This window comes from Rattus norvegicus, chromosome 2 (genome assembly GCF_021556685.1).
Source record: "Rattus norvegicus strain SHRSP/BbbUtx chromosome 2, alternate assembly SHRSP_T2T, whole genome shotgun sequence".
NCBI classification, from domain to species: Eukaryota; Metazoa; Chordata; class Mammalia; order Rodentia; family Muridae; genus Rattus; species Rattus norvegicus.
The window spans coordinates 218,014,226-218,029,657 of NC_141535.1; the positions used below are offsets into that span (position 1 = coordinate 218,014,226).

The following is a 15,432-nucleotide window of genomic DNA, read 5'->3' on the forward strand; positions in this document are numbered from 1 at the left end:
CTGTCGTCTTCACCAGATGTTAGCATTATTGGGGGCTGCCTATTGCCTACAACCCACCCCTAACATGTGGCTCATGAAGTCAATGGACTTCAAAAGGTGTTAGCATCATCAGGGGTTACATGCTGTCTGTAATCTACCCCTGAGGGAAGTTGAACCACATTTTAAAATCATATTTAGAGCTAGGAAGTGGTGTCACACACCTTTAATCCCAGCACCTGGGAGACAGAGGCAGGCAGATCACTATGAGTTTGAGGCCAGCCTAATCCACAAAGCAAGTTCTAGGACAAGGCTACACAGAGAAACCCTGTCTCAAAAAAAAATTACATTTGTGTGTGTGTGTATGTGTGTGTGTGTGTGTGTGTGTGTGTGTCTGTGTCTGAGTGTGTGTGTGTGTGTGTCTGTGTGTGTGTGTGTGTCTGTGTCTGTGTGTGTGTGTGTGTGTCTGTGTGTGTGTGTGTGTCTGTGTGTGTGTGTCTGTGTGTGTGTGTGTGTGTGTGTGTGTGTGTGTGTGTGTGTGTGTGTGTGTTGGGAGGTGAATATCAGGTTTCACATAAAGAGGTCAGAGATCAGCTCATAGGAATTGGTCCTCCTTCTACTTCATGGGTTCCAGGGATCCAACCTACCCTACCCACTAAGTATCTCACTAGCCTTAAACCACCTATTAGTGTTCTATTGTCTGGTGTCTCGGTTCTTCTCACATACTGTAGTAAGTCTGGAAGAACAAGCTGTGACGTGTATTTGTCAATACAGCAGAACTTGGCCTGGGACTTTACCTTCATCGTTCTGTTGGGCCCTTATGGAAAGGGCCATGGCCTCTAGGTCAAGGCCATGAGAAACTAAGCCGATATCCAAAAAATCTGACGGTTGTTAATGACCACACTGCTCCTGAACTTTCTAACATGGGAGAGGGGAAAAGAGGATTACCTGCCTACAATGTGAAGGGTGTCAAGAGAAAAACGGACGAGGAAAGTGGAATGATCTCTAGGTGACCCGTGTCCTCAAAGGTGCTGCTCAGAGCCGTGGCCAGCGAGCTCCGCTCCTTACTTCCCCTGTGTTTCAGTCAACGTGGCGAAGGTGGATTGTGAAGAAGGGACCTTCCGGTGACCTTCATCTTTCCCACTGTTGCTCTCCAACTGCTCTTTCATTGAAGAGGTAGGTGACACCGTGGTTAACTTTAAGGACTCCAGGGCCAGAGACCCGGATCTGTCACTCTTTGAACCTTCGGTAGCTTCTTCAATCATGCTGTATCTCTCCTCTTCTTAACTATAACGTCCCTTCTCTCTGATGTCATTATGTTGTGAATTACCATGTATAACCCATTTGTGACAGCACCTTACATATCGTGACTATTAGAAAAACATTACTAATCTTCAAAGGTATGTATTCCACTATGATAGATACCTTCTGAGAGAAGAATTCTACAGACTTCAGAGGTTAAGAGTACATAATGCTCTTAAAGAGAACCTAGGTTCAGTTCCCAGCACTTACATGGCAGCTTGTCTGCTGTAACTCCAGTTTTAGGGGTCTTTTCTTCTTCCAAGAGCACCTGTACTCATGTGCACACGCTCATAAGACATATACACAATAAATTTAAATATATTTGATTATACATAAGCATATATACGCATACACATAAACACACACACACACACACACACACACACACACACACACACACACACACATCCAAAAGAGGAATGAGAGAGGAAGAGGAAGAGAAGTGTCTCTCAAATCCTATGCAGTCTGTGGCCCATGCACTCCGAAAGTCTATATACATGGTATAGGTTAAGACTGCCAGAAGGTAATTTACCACCAATAAGCTACCTCAGCACATTTGAAATTAATGAAGGCAACAGAGTGGGAATTGGTAATCCTCCAGGATAAGCAGACTAGTGGGTGTTCAGAGCACAATGGGCTATTTTAAGGTGACCCCAGGAGGCAAAGACACCTTACAAGATGCTACACTGTCCGAGTTCCTGATTGGCCTACCAAGGAATGTGGCTCCAGGTATTGGTCCTGTTACATCTTTTCCATAAAATAACACTATGGTGGTTTGAATATGCTTGGCCCCTGGGAAGTGGCACTATTCGGTGGTATGGCCTTGCTGGATTAGGTTTGGCCTTGTTGAAGGAAGTGTGTTACTGTGAAGGAGAACTTTGAGGCCTTAGTGCTCAAGCTCTACCCCGTATAGGAGAGACCCTCCTCATGGCTGCCTGCAGAAGCCAGTCTCTGCCTGGCCGCCTTCGGATCGGCATGTAGAACTCTCCGCTCCTCCAGCACCATGCCTGCCTGCACACTGCCATGCTTCCTTTCATGATGACAATGGGCTGATCCTCTGACACTGTAAGCCAGCCCCAATTAAATGTTGTCCTTTACAAAAGTTACCTTGGCCGTGGTGTCACTTCACTGCAATGAAACCCTAACAAAAAGGATTTTGTAAGCTAGGTACGGTGACACACATCTGTAATGCCAGCACTGAGTAGGCTAAGGAATGGGCATGGGAATTTCTAGGTCATCCTGAGCAACAAAGTAAGCTCCAGACTGGCAAGACCATGTCTCAAAAAAAAAAAAAAAATAGAACAGAAGAAGAATAAAGAGGTGTGTTTCTGCAGTGTAATTTATCTACTAGATTAGTGATTCTCAACCTTCCTAATGCTGGGACTCCATGTTAGTTTAATTTAGTTGTTTAATTTAGTTCCCTATGTTGTGGTGACCCCAACCATAACATTATTTCTGTTGCTACTCCACAGTAGTGACTTTGCTAATGTCGTGGATCGTAACGTAAATGTCTGATATGCAGGATATCTGATATGTGACCCCCACAAAGGTTTTGCGACCCACAGGTTGAGATCACTGATCTAGATGCTTTTTACATTGGCAAAACAAAATTCAGGAACTTGTTTCCACATGTCCAAAGCACCTCCTCTCATCTAGGGTCACAGTCAGTATTTTAGCATCTATCTGCCTTAGTCCCATATCAATGGTAATTAAGACATGATTCATGAGGAAAAGGCAAATATATTAGTCTTCCATTTAAAAAGGATGGCACTAAGGAAAAAAAACAACAGACTTGCCCAACATTATATATCCAGGCAGAGTTCAAGTTCATGGCTCTTGCCCAGAGTTAACGGCCTGTCAATCAATCCACTTGAAGGACAAAGAAAGTAAAGTGGAGCCAGCACTTGCCTGGTGTGTGGGATGTTCTGAGTCTGAATTCCCAACTCTTGAAAAAAAAAGAAAAAGAAAGAAACTAAAAAAAGTCTTAATAGTCGTGTCATTAAGAATTTAAGATTTGGGGGTTGGGGATTTAGCTCAGTGGTAGAGCGTTTGCCTAACAAGCACAAGGCCCTGGGTTCGGTCCCCAGCTCCAAAAAAAAGAAAAGAAAAGAAAAAAAAAGAATTTAAGATTTGAAAACACTAAGGTTATTTTTATGGTCTAACTATGTGTCTAGTTTTCTTAGCCCCAAACAGAAAAACATAATAAATAACCAAAATTAAATTATACCACTATGTCTCTATTGCATCTTCTGTCTCCTGTGTTGAGTCCTTTGCCTAGGACAGACAGTGGTCCCCCTATTCCTTTTCCCAACCCCACGGCTCCCATGGATGGACTGGTATCTCTCAGTCAAATGCACAAGCACATGCCCATTGGGAATTTACCATAATACTTTGCGCCAAACATCAATCTCTCTTCCATAGCACCAACATCAATCACTTGTCATTTCTGAACTGATATATTAATTACCTGTCAGTCACTGGACTAAGATATTTTCCTTCTCCTTCTTCTTCCCCTACTTTCCCGTCCCTCCGACTGTAAGGCTTGCCTTGAGGTTGAGAGCCTCCAGCTTAGCCTGACATATGCTGAGATGACATGTTTATACTACCAAACACTTTTCTCCTTCATTCAGCCCCCTCACTTAATCACTGAATCCTGTGGACCTAACATCTTCCAATTCTCACAAAACTGAGCCTTGTCATTTCTTCCCTGGAGGCCACCATCACCTCCTAGCTTGTTTCTGTGCCTCCCTACACCGTGTCTACTGTTGCCAGAGATGCCTTCCATAACTTTTATCTCCTCATGCGCATTACCCTTCCACTTACCTACTTCCTACTGTGCACCTACGTACAAGAGTCTGTTTGGAAGGCCACTCCTCCTCCGTGGTGCTTTTCTAACCCACCCAGTTCCTCTGTAGAAGTATCCATTACTTCCTTCGAGACCCAGTTCATCATAGATTTCTAATACAGATGCTGCTACATCGCTTGCTTGTTCCAAGGTTTGTTTTGTTTCATTGTTCTTTTCTTTCTTTTCTCTTTTGGTTTTTCAAGATAGGATTTCTCGGTGTAGCCCTGGCTGACCTCAAACTCACTTTGTAGACCAGGCTGGCCTCAAAGTGAGATGCGCTTGCCTCTGCCTCCTGGGTGCTGGAATTGAAGGTGTGAACCCTCACACTCAGCTACATTTACACATACAGCCACCTCTCCGGGGTCCAGCCTCTGTCTAAAATCACTTCAGTATCTCTTGTGCCCAGCCATGTTGGTTAGCTTTTTGTCAAGTTGATGCAAACCTAGACATACCTGGGACTAGGGAACTCAGCTGGGAAAATAACTCCATAAAATGTGTGTCTTCCTAAGGTACCTATGCAATGCTGCCATCCAGTCCTCTATTCAAGTCTTTCTCTCTTGGTAGGCAAATGCTCCACCACTGAGTGAGAGCCCTGGGCTTCATATTTCATTCACATGAATCTGTAACAACCTCTCCTTTGTTACTGTAGATATTTTTTAGATATTATTTTTGGAAGTGGGACATTTTTATTACTAAAATAAATCCTACTCAAATCCTTGCAGTCTCTAAAAGTTAAATAAATGCAGCTTTGCTTGGGTGGTCATTGTCCTCTTAGCATGGCTTTAAAATCACCGGCCTCTGGGATTTTAAGTCAGACTGCCCACTGTGCTTAAATAGCCATTCCAACCTGGTCTTTGCTAACTGCTCCAAACAGAATCACTAGCATCCCATGCTTTCTCTGTTCTAGCCAGGCATGGGTCTGTGTTTGTTCCTGTCCCCTCAACCACAGCTGGTGACTGTCTACTGTCCACTGGGCTTATGATTACAAGGATAAAAGCACATGGGGTCTGGAGCTTGGAAGATCTGATAGGAGCTCATCTGAGACTTAGTTTCCTCGTCAAAACAGCAAGCCAGGACCAGCGAGATAGCTCAGAAGCTAAAGGTGCTTACTGTCAAGTCTGACCACCCTAGTTCAGTCTCCAAACTCCCCATGCTAGAAGGGAGGACTGAACTCCTGCAAATTGTCCTTTGGTATGTCACCGTGTGTGCTCCCACACTTTCCCACACAGGCATACACAAAGTAAGTAAGTGAACAAAGACATTATTCACAAGTAATAAATGTGAAGAAGGTTAAAGCCAGAAGATTGATTGTAAGTTCACGGCCAGCCTTGGGTACAGAGTGAAACCTGGTCTAAAAAGGAAAGAGTTTGGAATTTGGAAGAGGATCTTCATAAAGGACCCTGGTCAGGGCTGAACCTCAGAATGGGAGACCTTTCCCTGTTCTCAAAGGTTACTCTAGTCTGTAACATTTTTTTTTGTTTTGTTTTGGTTTGGTTTTTTTTGAACCTGGGCCTTTCCATGCATCTCTGGCTATCTTAGAACTTACTCTGTAGACCAGGCTGGTTTTGAACTCATAGAGACCCACCTGCTTGTACCTCTTAAAGGCTGAGATTACTCATCACTAGGCCTGTTCTTGTACATTTATTTATTTATTTTTTTTGAGTACTGCAGGAAGTACTTGACTCCCTGCCCCCCCAAGTCTGGGATTTTATAATGTACTATTATGTCATTTTATTTTGTTTCTGGTAGTGCTGGGGACCACACCCATTATGGTAAGTGCTCTACCACTAAGCTACAATCTGAGCTATCAGTTTTAATGTTCTATTCATGTATATAAGGTGATTGTCTCGCCTCGAAGACTTTGAGCCTCTGTGAAGGAAGACTTTTTGACTTAACTCACCTTGGGTTTTCAGTGCCTGACCAAAAAAAAAAAAAAAAAAAAAAACAACATAGGAACACAACAAAATTATTTTTGAGGTCTGATGTATCAAACGGAATTAAAATGAAATAGATTTAAACTTGAAACAATAAAGGCCAGCCACTTTCCTTGGCTCTGCCTCGCCCCTTGCCCTCCGTATCAAGAGTGGAATGAGCGTTTGATGGTTGTGCATGGGGTGCTCTGTAATAAAAGGAGCAGTCTCCTGATTCTGAGCATGAGATGGCAACTGCTGGCCTGTGAAATAATCTGCAAAACGGCGTTTTTTTTCCCTGAGGTGCTTTGTGTTGGCATCAGTGGGATAGAATGTCATTTCATAGTCCGTGTTTACTGAACCATGGGAGGGATTTCCAGGAGCATCTGCGTGGACGCCAAAGCTAAAGTGGGGCACTGTCCCAAAAACATGACATGTAAGACAAATTGATGTATTCAAGCTCTCAGAGTCAACAGCACAATCTGCTGTTTTTAGAGAGGACCTTTTTGGCACCCAGCACAGAGTATGTATCCGTGTGACAAAACCAGGCTCGACACCAACTCCCTGTCCCCAACAAAATCCTCCAAGTAACTTCTTTATTCTTTTTCATGACATCACCGTTCTTGTCTTATCCAAATTCAAGACCTTGAAATTGGGCTTTTCACTTTGCTTCTTCCTTGAAATTGCCTAAACCCAACTAATTCTCAAATCTCCCCATCTCTCCCTCTCCGTCCCCTCCCCTCCCCTTCCTTCTCCCTCTCTCCTCCCCTCTCTCTCTGCTAATGTGGCTGGATTTCTGCATTTCCTTATTTGATATCTAGTGCTCTTTCAGACTAGGTAATATGCTACCTCTAGATTGGGTCATATGCTGCTCTTAAACTGGGGTAATATGTTGCCTCTAGTTTGTGCTTTCTGTGTATGCTCACTCACTGGTCTGCTCAGAATAGAAGTTCTCTGTTGTCAATTAGAAATGTCCAAGTTCCTCTGAGACCCACACTTGCTTCCAGTTGCACCCTCTTCCTTTATCCCTTAAATCCCCCCCCCTACACAAACTTGATCCGATAGGGTTGTGAGTGATAATTCTACATTCCCACTTGAACAGACTCAGGGACATCCAAACTGCTGGCAAAGAGCAATTTCTGGAAGAAGAAAGGGTTTGAGCCGTCTGAGTGAATGAAGAGCATTTGCTTTGATCAGTATGTTGGTCAATGGCTAACTGCTCAGAGCTGGGTGGGGCAAACAAGAGAAGGAAGGATTCGCTCCCCTTGAGCTGGCCATCCATATTTTTTCTGCTCTTGGGCCTTAAAGCCCCTTGTTATTGAGGCTTTGGTGTCCAAGGTTAAGATGACAGCACCCTCTCATTCCCATTCTTAAGCTGTTTGACTCCATATTGGGAACCAACCTATCAACATTCTGGGTTGTCTAGCTTCTAGACTGATAGCTTTCCAACTTCATGCATGCAGATGACATCAGCATGGGACTCTGTCAGAAACCTGTGAGTCATTTCCCATAATACATTTCTCCTCATACAGGTCCTCTGTCCATATGTCTATCCTGTGACTCTGTTTCTCTGGAGAACCTTGACCAATGAAGAGGTGGTTTTTCCCCTGGGGTCTCCCCCAGTTTTCTGTCTTTGGCTTCTGCTTGTGGGTCTGTTCCCCTGAGATCCACTGGAAAGCATTAGTGCAGTGGTTCTCAACTTATGGGTCACAACTCCTTTGGGAGTTGCAAATCAGATGTCCTGCATATCAGATGTTTACATTATGATGCATAACAGCACAAAATTCCAGTTGTGAAGTAGCAACAAAAACAATGTTATTGGTTGGGGTCACCACAACGTAAGGAACTACGGGTCGCAGCGTTAGGAAGGTTGAGAGCCACTGCCCGCTGTCAGCATTCTGTTCCCCATGTTCACTAAAGGGAATTTGCCTTCAACTCTGGTGCTGCTTACTAAATCAGCATCTCTGTGTGATGTCATCACTTGGAGGACATAATGGAGGTGTAATTGTGTGTGTGTTACATGCCCCTAGGTGTGTTGTTGTTGCCCTTGTTTTACCAGAAAAACAAACTGTGGCCCTTCATGTTCTATTTCCTATTTTATGGTTATGTCTTCCCAGAGATGGATGAGCCCCCTGTCCACATTTCTGTGATTACATTAAAAAGAAAAATCATTGTTTAAATTTAAGATCTTAGTTTTTAGGCTGAATGTAGTAGTCCATGCCTTTAATTTCAACACTTGGAGGGCAGAAGCAGACAGATCTCTGTGAGTTTGAGGCCAGAGTGGTCTACACAGTGAATTCCAGGATAGTCAGGGAGACATAGAGAGACCCCATCTCAAAAAACAAAACGAAACAACAATAACAAAAACCAGAACAGAACTTATTTTTTTACCACATCATCCATGTTTAAAAATATTTCCAACTAATATATTAAATCCAGGAGGAATTTTAGTCTTTATACATCTGTCCTCTTTTCCCTAACGTGTTTGATGTAGGCTAAGTAAATAGACTATGAATTGGTTATCAGAGAACATTAGAACAATGTGAGTAATTTAATATGCTCCAAGTTAAACTTCTAGACTAAGATATGAATGTTTTTAGAAAAGACAATAACAAAAATTTTCCCCATATTTTTTAGTTTGGAATTTCTAGAAATGAGTAGATGTTTACATGTGTCCTACTTAAAAATCCTAATGCATTTCTGTTGGATAATAAGAACCTTTTCTTTGTTAAATCCCAATAGAGAAAATTAGAGTGGAATGTTGACAGAAAAGAAAATGCTCTCAAGATAACACATGGACTTCATCAAAAAAGCATTGGGAGAAATTAGGCAGGAATTCGGAAAACAGACAGATTGTCATCTGGGTTCATTGATTTTTAAAAGCAAAACATTTGTAATATTTAAAGCCATTTTGTGGATGGACCCTCATCTTAGGAAATAAGTTATTTATTTAGAATACCTCAATTTGTCATATATATATATATATGACACATATATACAAATTTGAAATGATTGTGTGTAAAGCATAGAAAGAAAAAGTCCTCAGAAATCTAGAAATAACTAGAACACTTTAGTTTTCTAAGAATGAAACTAACAAAACCCTACAAACTTCTCTTCAAAATTTGTCTTTAAATAAGAAGCCTTTAATATTACCCACACCTACATGACAGTTTTCTCTTTATAAAACATAACAACTTGAAAGTACTTGGCTTCCTACCCATGATTGTTCTTTAACTTCAGTACTTAAAAATTAGTCATTACAAGTCAAATAATCAATAGACTGCCTCATCTTTATTAGTAGTTTAGATGTTTTAGAATAAGGAAATATCTAGGAGAAACTGGGTAAATCAATCAATCTTTCTCTCTCTCTCTCTCTCTCCCTCTCTCCCTCCCTCCCTTGTTCCTCCTTCTCCCTCTCCACCCTACTCCTCCGTCCCTTCTTCCTTCCTTTCTTTTTTTTTTCAACCAGTCTTTTGAGACAGGATCTCACTAGACTAGGCTAGCCTTGAACTCATAAAAATTCACCTCTGCCTCCTTGAGTGATGGGATAAAGGTGTGTGTTACCACATCTAGTGATACTATTTCTTAATTCATAAGATTCCAAGCTTTGGGATTGGAAGCTGCCATTGATAATAATGGCTACAAGATGGAACAAGAGTAAGTATTTGAAATAAAGCAGCATTCATTCATTCATTCATTCATTCAACAAATAAAATATAATAATCCTAACGGCATGCCAGTAATAACAATAATGCCTTAATTTCTTCTCCATTGCTGTGATGGATACACCGAAAGGAACTTGGGGAAGTTTGTGATTTACATGTCTTGATGACACTCCAGGAGCTCAAGGCAGGTTAAGGCTCAGTGGTTAAGAGGTCCTGAGTTCAAATCTCAGCAACCACATGGTGGCTCACAACCATCTGTATTGAGATCCGATGCCCTCTTCTGGCCTTCAGGCATACACGCAGGCAGAAAGCTGTATAATGTATACACGATAATAGATAGATAGATAGATAGATAGATAGATAGATAGATAGATAGATAGATAGATATAGATAGATAGATAGATAGATAGATTACACACAGCCACTGTGTAAAAGATAAGCTATGAAAGGAGACAGCTTGGTGCAGAGCAGATAGGTGGCCTCTGAAATGGCACAAGGCAACACTTGTTAGAGCCAAGAGACGTAGGTGTACCACCACAGAGCCATGGGATGTGAGGCCCCCCAGGGGAACAATCACCTACCATATTCTGGGGCCTAGGAAAATAAATAAATAAAAGCAAGGACCAGCCAGAAGGTTCTGTGGGTAAAAGCACTCACTAGGCAAGAGTGGCCCTCTGAGTTGAGCTCTCAGAATCCATGTAAAGGTGAAGGAGAGGCCCAACTCCACGAAGCTGTCCTCTGACCTACACATGCACCGTGTAGGAAGAGCGAACAGGTGACGATAAGTTCCATTTTCATGTGTCCTGACACTGAATGGGGGTGGTGTCTGCACGATCCACGGAACAAGGCCTCGCAAAGCAGCCAGATGCATGGGTGTGGAGCATCAGAGAGTCAGTCGCTGTGTCCGTTTCTGTCTTCCTTTCCGTTAGTAACATCAGTTTCTGCACAGTGTCACTTCTTCCCAGCCACCTGGAGACTCCGTCTCTGTCCACATCTTCCTCTGCGGTGTGAACAGAATGCCTCTCCACAACTTCTTTACTACTCCTTGGATGGGAGGCCTTGACGTTTTACTTCCTAGGACACGTCTTTAAGGCACAGGCACAGTGCTGTAGACTGACTTTGGGATGTGCACACAGGAACACCTCCAGAGTGGTAGCTCAATTGTAGAGGACGTGCTTAGCATATGCAAGATTCTAGGTCCAATCCCCAAAACCCCCCCACACACACACACACAGAGTTTAGGAACTTTTAGAACCGTCCATGGTAGTACATGCCTGCAATACTAAAGGTACAAGCAGAAGGATTAGTTCAAGGCTACCCTTAGCTAGTGAGTTTGAAATGAGCTTGGGTTATGTGAGACTCTGCCTCAAAAACAGAAAGCACACACCTTAGAGCCTTACTTGGTGGCGCATGCCCAGAATCCTAGCATTCAATGTGCAGAAGCAAGAGGATCAGGAGCCTGAGTTATGTATCAAGAACCTGCATTTGAAAAAGACAAACAAAGGACAACACCTTGGGGAATTAGACAGGGGTTTTGGGAGAGGTGAGGATTCTTTGATGACCTCACCATACAAATGACCTATTAACTGATCTCTTTGTTCAGCTTAACCTGAGTCTGACCAATACACAGGTCATCGGTCTAGAATGGAAACACGAGGGCAATAATAAGGGAAGAAAATTTAGGGGAAGACTGGTAGACAGACAACGTGCACACAGTCCCAGATGTTCCATCCACAGTATGGAGAGAGAGAATGAACAAGAGAATGAACAATAGTTATGAGCTCGATGACTTTTTCCACGGCAACGTTGCCATAATAATAAGGCCGAAACACAGTGCATTTGGAGCTGGACAAGTATGGTGGCACATATTCTAGCGCTCGGGAGGTTGAGGGCAGCCTGGGCTACATAACAAGTGTCTTAGTCAGGGTTTTATTACTACGATGAAGCACCATGACCAAAAAGCAGGTTGGAGAGAAAGGGTTTATTTGGCTTACACTTCCACATCACAAGCCATCATTGGAGGAACAGGACAGGGCAGGAACTCAAGCAGGGCAGGAACCTGGAGGCAGCAGCTGATGCAGAGGCGTGGAGGGATGTTACTTACCAACTTGCTTCCCCTGGTTCGATCAGCTTGCTCTCTTATGGAACCCAGGGCCAACCGCCCAGGGACTCCATCACCCACAGTTGAGAAAATGCCCTGCAGCTGGATCTCACGGAGGCATTTCCTCAGCTGAGGCTCCTTTCTCTGTGGTGACTCTAGCTTGTGTCAAGTTGACACACAAAACCAGCCAGTACAGCAAGAGTCTGGTCCGAAAAGTTTTTCTGCTTTTAACTCTGAAGGAAAATACCAAATATAGTATTTTCCTTTGGGGAATCCTGCCATTTCAAGAAGTAAAGAGGAAATAGCTGGAGAAGAAATAGGTTCAATGCATCCTAAGTCCTAAACGTGAAGGAAAGTCAAATGGATCAAAGGATAAAGGATAAACCAGTCTAAGGGGCTGTTTCCTGCCTGGGTCTGGCCGGGCACCCCAAAGCACAGAGGCACACTGTCTGTTCTTGCTTTTGTTTTTGTGTAGTTAGCCCTGCTGGAGAATTCACCTAGGGACATTCACAGCTAGGGAAGCCCTCTACCTCACCTCTATTCACCACCCTCCACTACAGCTTTGATTCCAAGCCCAAAACCTCCAACCCTGAGACAACAACCACCCCCGCCCCGCAAAAAAAAGCCCCAACACTTAAAAGTAATTTTTATAAATCCGCATTTTTATACTCCCCCAGTAAACTTTCGACAGACATTCCCACACTGGCATTAGTGATAACTCTCGTACACACTGGCAACATAAAATTCAAGACTGGGACAAAAGGGAGAGGTGACTAATTTCCCAGATGACAAACAGACTCCATCGATCATATCCCTGAGTTACAGCACTCCTATCCAACTTGCCCAGCCCCAAGGGAGGGCTCCAGGTGCAGACCTTTCTCTAATTGGTTTCTATGCCCACACCTTCCTCTTAAGTCATCATTTTCTGAGGTAATTGGTACCTATAAATTCTTGCTAGAGTCAGTTTCCTTTCATTGAAAAGGTGCTTATGTTGCAAACCAAAGGAGCAATTATATTCTCTGTTTAACTAACTTCATTCCTGCCATTTACTACCTAGTGTTACTTGCTGCGTCCTGTAATGATATTTACAGAGAATAGGCAGAAATGCACCTAAGTAAATAATGTTAGTTTTTGAGTCCAACTTTCAGAAAATAAATTATCATAGACCATCATTTAATCTAATTTGGCAACACATGTTGCATTACTAATCTATTACTGGAAATGCATTTCTCCGTTTCTTTGTCAAGTGAACATCTTGCCAGAATGTTTGGTAGCTCTTTTGTTATTTTGTTAGCATGATGGGATTTGATGAGTCACCTTACCTCTTCCTACAGCAGCAGTTCTTATTTGGGTATATATATCAGGATCGTGGGGACAGGAACTGGCAAAAGGCCTTTCTAAAACACATGATTGTGTTCCGTGTAAAGAAGAGTTAGATATATTTGTCCTTATATTACATAGTAAATTCCTTCTGCTGTCCTATAAGGTGAATTCATGTTCCCGATTCTAGAAGCAACTATTTCATATAATCAAGTGGAATCATAATTTTATGCATACTGAAAAATCAACTTCTTGGTCTGGGAATGGTGGTACAAGCCTTTAATCTCAATGTCCAGAAGGCAGAACTTGTGGACCTCTGAGTCTGAGGACAGCCTAATCTACATAACAAGTTTCAGCCTAGCCAATGCTATTGTCTTTCTAGATTTTTTTCCCCCAGAACTGAGGACCGAACTCAGGGCCTTGCGCTTGCTAGGCAACCGCTCTACCACTGAGCCAAATCCCCAACCCCCAGTGCTATAGTCTTAGTTAGGGTTTTATTGCTGTGAACAGACACCGTGACCAAGGCAACTCTTATAAGAACAACGTTTAATTGGGACTGGCTTACAGGTTCAGAGGTTCAGTTCATTGTCATCAGGGTGGGAACATGGCAGCATCCAGGCAGGCATGGTGCAGGAGGAGCTGAGAGTTCTACATCTTCATCTGAAGGCTGCTAGTGGAGGACTGACTTCCAGACAGCTAGGGTGAGGGTCTTAAGCCCATGCTCGCAGTGACATGCCTACTCCAAATCTTAAATAGTTAAAGGTAAAAATTGATTTAAAAAGCTTTCTGAGGGGAAAAAAAATGCAGAACTGCCTGTCTGCCTCTGCTTCCTCCTGAGTTCATGCCGGCCGCCGTCACGACACCCTCTTCTGACATCGATCCACCTTCTTCTGCTTTACGATGTCTGCTGAACAGCAGTGATTTTCTCGAGGAAGCTTCTGGCCCACAACACAGCATTGAAACTGCTGAGAATCCAGCTTCCTGTACTGAGCAGTCACCCAGTTTGCTGCTTCTCCGGAAGGCAGACAGCCACAGTTGAATTACCCCAGCAACTGTTGTTTAAGCCATCCCAGGAATACCCTTTAAAATGACATATATAAATTCTATCTAATCTGTTCCCCCTCGCAAATCCTACCTAATATAAATAGCACTCGCAGAACTCACCCACATCTCAGGGCACACTGAGATCTCCTTCAAGCCAAGTGTCTGCCATCTGGGATCATACGTGAAAAGATTACACAGAACCCGAAAGAGAACTCAAGTCAAATAACTTCACACCAGGAATTAGATTCTGCTCTGATATACATCTCTCTTTGCTAGTCTTTGCACATATGCTGTTAGTGACTCACACTTACTGACTACACCATATCGATGTCTTTAGACGCCTAATGTGAAACTAACGTTTTTAAAACAATTGAAAAATTGTTTAGCTCTGTAACTGTGCACTGGTTTCTTTGTAGTGTGTGCACTTGCTAAATATGGTGTATCCCGTCTTCACGTCAGTCAACAAAGGACCAGATCTGCAACAGTGAGTGTTTGCCTGCTGTCTAGATTATAAGGTAAGAGCAAAGGGAGATATATAATTTCTTCTCTGAAACAGAAGAAACAAGCCCTAAGGGAATTTACAAGGGCAATTTTTGGGGCTTCCAGACCTGTTTTTTATATATCCATAGAGGAGAGAGGACACCATGCTGACCAAAGTTAAAAAGAAATCTGTATTCAATGCACCATCAGGAAACGCATGAGCTTAAAATCCCACTGAACTTCTGCTCCTACGCCTTTAAATGTTGTTTTTCTGATAGGTGGTTGAATACAGAGATGGTGTGATGACTTTACACAGCACCACACAACCTGGCTGGAATCTAGCTCTGCTCGCTGACTTTAAGCAAATTCTTTACCTCCCTGTTTCCTAATCCTTAAAGGATGACGCAGAACCCTTAACTGCTCCGCTCAGCATCACCACACATCATATACGTGCTTGTTAGCCCCTGTTTTAACTGTGCATTTTTTCCCTTCCTAAATGTATTCTGAAAATATTCCGTTTCAGCTGTATTCGAACGCCCCAGAATTATGTTATAAAGTTTCTAGAGACACAGACACAAACACTGGTGGGCTTTTACTGCTCTACCTACTACTCTCCATTAACCCAGAACCCGTCCTCATCCAGCACTCACACCATCTCCTGATCCACACAACACCCCCACCTTCCCCCACCGAGCTGAGCCAAGAGTTCCTATCCTCAGGAGCCTGGAAGAAATAAAGCTGCATGAGAGCCCCCTGTGAGTCAGTGGTTCTCAAACTGTGGGTCGCCTA

The 15,432-nt window shown here is 43.1% G+C and overlaps 1 protein-coding gene and 1 non-coding gene across 20 annotated transcripts in view; one reads left to right on the forward strand and one right to left on the reverse strand.

The window, feature by feature from the left end:
* The window catches only part of Ank2 (ankyrin 2), a 575,390-nt gene that overhangs the window by 456,582 nt on the left and 103,376 nt on the right, over nucleotides 1–15,432 (reverse strand).
* On the forward strand, nucleotides 3,292–3,373 carry Trnav-aac18 (transfer RNA valine (anticodon AAC) 18). Its single transcript has one exon. It is a non-coding gene; the product is annotated as a tRNA-Val (tRNA).